The sequence below is a fragment of the Macaca mulatta genome, chromosome 14 (assembly GCF_049350105.2).
Source record: "Macaca mulatta isolate MMU2019108-1 chromosome 14, T2T-MMU8v2.0, whole genome shotgun sequence".
NCBI lineage: Eukaryota > Metazoa > Chordata > Mammalia > Primates > Cercopithecidae > Macaca > Macaca mulatta.
Genome location: NC_133419.1, coordinates 51,016,039 through 51,022,494, shown reverse-complemented (window position 1 = coordinate 51,022,494; position 6,456 = coordinate 51,016,039). Strand labels below are relative to the sequence as shown.

At 42.9% G+C, this 6,456-nt stretch overlaps 1 pseudogene; it reads left to right on the top strand.

Annotated features, from left to right (window-relative positions):
• The first annotated feature begins 4,437 nt into the window (after window positions 1-4,437).
• Window positions 4,438-5,805, top strand: LOC701386 (large ribosomal subunit protein uL13-like; annotated as a pseudogene).
• Window positions 5,806-6,456: the final 651 nt, after the last annotated feature.

Sequence of the window (6,456 nt, the reverse complement as noted above, 5' to 3'; positions counted from 1 at the left end):
AGGGTTTGAGCCTAGTAATGGTGAGAACTTCCTTGGGTGTCTCAACAGCCTGGAGATGAAATTCCCAAGAAGGCAGAAAATAGAGGTAGCACATTGGTTTTATTGCTTTTTATTTATAATTATAAAAGTCATGTGTGCTTATTATAAAAATTCAAACAGTACAGAGGATATAAAGGGGTAAATAAAAACCCTCTCCCTGCCAATTTCACTCTTTAGGGATACCTAATGTCAGCAGTTTCTTGTGCATGCTTCTATACACTTTCACTTTTATTTAATGTTCCTCAAAGTAATATATGCAGAACGCTTTTAAAAAGAAAGCCACATAAACACAAAGCTTGTAAGAAAAACCAATAATCCCTGTCCTGCCTCTCCCCCCGTATTTTCCCAAGTCCCTTTTCTCCAAGGTAACCATTTTAGACATTTTTTAAATAGTCTAATCTTGGAAGTGACATTTTAAAGGGTTCTTCTGGCATTTATATATCTCTGCTTTTCCTAAATAATATGCTGCTAATGCTAATTTTTGATTGATCAATTTAAGACATAAAGTAATGAATTCTTGTATAGTGGATTCAGGATTTAGCTCTCTTATACCGCTGTCCCAACTGCTTCTTCTCCCCTATACTCCCAATAGAATTGTACTACAATTTTTTTGCTAAATCAGTATTTAGTATTTACATTATTATGCCTTACAACTATTTACTTGTTATGTTATTACAAGTACACCAAAATTATATATTTTTTTGTTTTTTTGAGACAGGGTCTTACTCTGTCACCCAGGCTGAAGTGCAGTGGCATAATTTGGCTCACTGCAGCCTCCGTGCCCCCGGCTCAAGCAATTTTTCCACCTCAGCCTCCTGAGTAGCTGGGACTACAGGTGTGTGCCACCATGTGCAGCTAATTTTTGTATTTTTTGTAGAGACAGGGTCTCACTATGTTGCCCAGGTTGGTCTTGAACTCCTGGCCTCAATCCACCCTCCTGCCTCGGCCTCCCAAAGTGCAAGGATTACAGATGTGAGCCACCATGCCCTGCTCAAAATTATATTTCTTTTCCTATCTTTGCTTTTCCTAAATCTAATAGTGCCTTGGTTTTTCACCTGCTTAATTTTCTTTGTAATTATTACGTATAGTTAATTCTTCTGAAACTTTACAATAATCTTTCACTACAGTTTCCCTTGTAGTCAATTATATCAGGTAATCTGTCTGTTCCAATTTTTCTCTTGAAAAATTGAAAATCTCCTAGACACTCCCGGAGACTCACTTTCTTATCTGATTGCACCCTAGCCCTTCCGCTTAGCTGTCTTCCCAGCACTTTTCTTCCCTGTCGTCCTGAGAATTCTTTTTTGCCTTTTTCTGAGTTGGGATTCCTGTTGCCTAGAATTTGTATCTTCCTCTTTCTCAGTTTGCACCCTTGTTTGGGAGATATCTATTCCAGTAGCTTCATCAGTTTTAACCTGATGATACTCCTCAATGAACCTCTCTTGAATCACCTTACTCTTTGGCCTGGTTATGCTCGACACCTGGTGCAACACTGTGATCCTAGAATCTCTACTCATTGTCACTCTTCAGGTGCTCTTCATCTCTTTCCTTGTTGGATCTTGTTTGTTTGTTTACTCCTATATTTTGCTGAGAAAGTGTATATTTCAGACATTGCATGACTGAAAATTTCTTCAATCTTCACACTTGATTATAATGTGGCAAAGTATAGAATTCTTAGGAAATATTTGTTTGCAGAGTTTCTAAGCCATTGCTCTCTTCCCTTCTTGATTCCAATGTTGTTAAGAATCCTAAAGACATTTTGATTCCTGATTGTATACAACCCATTGTTTCTTTTTGGAAGATTTTAGAATCTTCTCTTATTTATTTATTTATTTTTATTTATTTTAGAGACAGGGTCTCACTCTGTCACCCAGGATGAAGTGCAGTGGCAGGATCATAGCTCACTGCAGCCTGGTCCTAGTGAACCTAAGCAAACCTCCTGCCTCAGCCTCCTGAGTAGCTTGGACTACAGGCATGCACCACCACACCTGGCTAATTTTTTAATTTGTTGTAGACATAAGGTCTTGCTAGGTTGTCCAAACTGGTCTCTAACTCCTGGCCTAAAGTAATCCTCCTGCCTGGGCCTCCCAAAGTGTTAGGATTACAGTCATGAGCCACTACACTCTGCTAGAATCTTCTCTTTGTCTTTGGTGTTCTGAAATTACACAATAGTGTTCTGAATTTCACTAAGTGCTGAGATATGAATATATTTTCATTCACTGTGCTGGGCAACTTCTGGAAGACAAAATCCTCTCCACAATTGGCTCAGCAAGTGAAGAGATCTTGGGAGGTCACATGCCAGCTATTTTACACTGTGGTCCAGAGTGAAATACTAATCACCTCAGCCTGCCTAACAGCAAAGTTCCTGGGAAATGCGAGGAGCAGAATAGAGTATTTGGTGAACACCACTATGTCTGACATAGGAAGAGTAGACTATAGAATTTTTGTTATAAAGGGAAGGAGAGATAAGGTAGTAGCTAGGGTGACAGGAGGTGAGTGGATTTTGTTTTTTGTTTTTCTTTTTTTTTTGAGACGGAGTCTCACTCTGTTGCCCAGGTTAGAGTGCAGTGGCGTGATCTCAGCTCACTGCAACCTCCACCTCCCAGGTTCAAGCAATTCTCCTGCCTCAGCCTCCTGAGTAGCTGGGATTACAGGCCCACACCACCATGCCCGGCTAATTTTTGTATTTTTAGTAGAGACAGAGTTTCACCATATTGGTCAGGCTGGTCACAAACTCCTGATCTTAGGTGATCCGCCTGCCTCGGCCTCCCAAAGTGTTGTGATTACAGGTGTGAGCCACTGTGTCGGGCCTGTTTTTTGTTCTTCTAATTAGAAGGGAATTGCATGTGTTTAGAGGAGAGGGAGTGGTTAATCAAGGGCATGGTATTGGTCTTGGAGAAGGTGGAAGGAAGAATGATGAGCCTTAGAAAGGAGATCTGACCCTCTTTCTCTGAGATTGGCAGGAAGGAAGTGAAGGAAGTATAGTTAGCTAAATTTGTAGGTGTAGAAACAGGAAATTGAAGTTCACACCTGATATTTTAAATTTCCTAAGAAGTAGGAAGCAAGCCAATTGCCAGAATTGGTAGCAGTGGTGGTATGGTGGAGAAAGGACCAGAAGTAGGTTATGGGCGTTCAGGAGCTTAGAGAAGGTTCTTGAATCTATCTCCACTAAGCCATCTGCCTTCAGATGGACAACTATTAATACAATAGCTTCCCATCTGATTAACTTGCCTCCACTAAACCCTTTCAGCATACTACGAACAGGCTGACCTTTTTTAAAAGGACATATCAGATCATGCCACCCTCTGCATGAAATTGTACGCTTGCTCAAAATTCTTGAAATGACCCAAATATTTGGTTCACATTGTCTTCTCACCCTTACCCTCAGCCCTCCATACACTCTCAACAGGAACCCTTTTCATTTCCTTCCTCCTTTCCTCCTTGAGGCCTTCATAGATCCTCTTCCCTATACCAGGAGAGCACTTCCATTTCACTCCTATTCCTTTCACTTGGTTAATTTTAACCCTTTCTTTGGGTCTCGAATTAAATATCACTTTCTCAGAGAGGCCTTCCCTGATTCTTCAGTCTAGGCTAGGTCTTCTTATTGTATGCTCTTATGATACTTGGAGCTTTTTCCTTGGTAGCACTCTTCACAATGGTAATTATAGTTGGCCCTTGAACAACATGGGATTGAACTGCATGGGTCCGTGTTTACATGAATTTTCTTCTGCCTCTGCCACCCCAAGACAGCAAGACCAATCTCTCCTCTTCTTCCTCCTGCTCAGGCTATTCAACGGGAAGATGACAAGGATAAACACCTTTATATGATCCACTTCCGCTTAATAAAGTAAATATATTTTCTCTTCCCTGTGATTTTCCTTTTTTTTTCTTTTTATTTTCTTTTTTTTTTTTTTTTTGGAGACAGAGTCTCACTCTGTCACCCAGCCTGGAGTGAAGTGGTGCAATCTTGGCTCACTGCAACCTCCGCCTCTCTGGTTCAAGCAATTCTCCTGCCTTAGCCTCCTGAGTAGCTGGGACTACAGGCATGCACCACCACGCCTGGCTAATTTTTTTGTATTTTTAGTAGAGACGGGATTTCACCATGTTGGTCAGGATGGTCTCAAACTCCTGACCGCAAATGATCTGCCCACCTCGGCCTCCCAAAATGCTGGGATTACAGGCGTGAGTCACTGCACCTGGCCCTCTGTGATTTTCTTAAAAACATTTTCTTTTCTCTAGCTGACTTTAGTGTAAGAATATAGTATATAATACATATAACATACAAAATATGTGTTCATCAACCATTTATGTTATCAATCAGATCAACAGTAAGCTATTAGTAGTTATATTTTTGGGGAGTCAAAAGTTATACATGGATTTTCAACTGTGCAGGGGGTCAGCCCCTTAACCCCCATGTTGTTCAAGGGTCAACTGAGTATGTTTGTATATAGTGAACAAGGGGTCTTCCCTCCACTAGACCATAATTCCATGAAGGTAGGCACTATGTCTGTTTGTTTGGTCTACTGCTACATGTTTAACATGTAGCACATTGCCTGGCGTGTAACAGATGACAAATAAATAGCTGTTAAATGAATAGGTTAATCAATTTTGTTAATTAATACTGTGAAGAGATAATCAAGGTCACAATACCTATGAGAGCCCAATCAAGAATGGAGACCGCTTTTCCTAGGCGGCCGCTGAAGACGGCAGAGGTGCAGGTCCTGGTGCTCCATGGTCTAGGCCATCTCCTGGGCCTCCTGGCAGCCATCGTGGCTAAGCAGGTACTGCTGGGCCAGAAGGTGGTGGTCATACGCTGCAAGGGCATCAACATTTCTGGCAATTTCTTTTTTTCTTTTTTGAGAGAGTTTCCCTCTTGTTGTCCAGGCTGGAGTGCAATGACGCGATCTTGGCTCAAAGCAACCTCCGCCTCCGGGGTTCAAGCAATTCTCCTGCCTCAGCCTCCCGAGTAGCCGGGATTACAGGCGCCCACCAGCATGCCCAGCTAATTTTTTGTATTTTTAGTAGAGACGGGGTTTCGCCCGTCTTGAACTCCTGACCTCACGTGATCCACCCGGCTTAGCCTCCTAAAGTGCTGAGATTACAGGCGTGAGCACCACGTCCGGCCATTTCTGGCAATTTCCACAGAAACTAGTTGAAGTACCTGGTTTTCCTCCACAAGCAGATGAACACCAACTCTTCTGAGGCTCCTACCACTTCCGGGCCCTCTGCTGCATGTTCCGGCGGACGCTGCGAGGCATGCTGCCCCACAAAACCAAGCGAGGCCAGGCTGCCCTGGACCGCCTCAAGGTGTTTGACATCATCCCACTACCCTAAGAAAAGAAACAGTGGATGACAGTTCCTGCTGCCCTCAAGGTCGTGCATCTGAAGCCTATGAGGAAGTCTGCCTATCTGGGGCGCCTGGCTCACGAGGTTGGCTAGAAGTACCAGGCAGTGACAGCTACCCTGGAGGAGAAGAGGAAGGAGAAAGCCAAGATCCACTACTGGAAGAAGAAACAGCTCATGAGGCTACGGAAACTGGCAGAGAAGAACGTGGAGAAGAAAACTGACAAATACACAGAAGTCCTCAAGACCCACGGCCTCCTGGTCTGAGCCCAATAAAGACTGTTAATTCCACAAAAAAAAAAAAAAAAAAAGAGAGAGAGAGACCACAGCACTGCTGCAGAGTCAGTCTACAGGGTTATGTTCAGCAGCTTCATTATGGGAGTGGAGAAAGCTGATAGTTGAACTGATGCAAGGTGGGTGTGGAAGAAAGAGGATAATGTTGGTCTTCATGTGGCACTATAAGGTCTAGGCGGAATAGGGAAGGGAAATATGGAGAGGAGTGATGAACTTGGTAGAAAATGGTAAGGTCAAAGACCTGGTGGAGTCCAGGATATGAAGGAGAATGTATGGTGGGAGTAAGAGTGAGAGAGCTAGGGAGCCAGGAGGTGATAATCTGAGATTTAGTACTCCAGACCTTAAGATCTCAAAAGTGGAGCAGTGCCAGGTCTTTAAAAAATCCAAGATATAATCATGGAAATGAATGAGTGGAATGGCTGTAAGGTGGTGGTTACTGTTGCCAAAAATAAGGAATACGGAGGCTAGGATGTTAAATGGTTCCATATAGTGAAGTTACCTAGGTGACAGCGAGCCTTAAAGTGAAGAAGACTTTGTGCCAGGTACCAAAATCTTTAAGGACTGAAGTGGTCAGAGGATGACTCCTGTAAAGATAGCATAGAAGATGGCATGAGCCTCAAACACAGGCCTTCCCCTCATTCCTTCCATTCTTGGATCAGTTATACAACAGTCAAAGTTCCAGGACAGAGGGTCTGATAGGCTGAGCTGGATGGTATAAGCTTCAAAGGACAAGTAAATTTTGCAAGGGGTAGAAGTAACGTGGTAGGTTAGTGTCAATGGGGA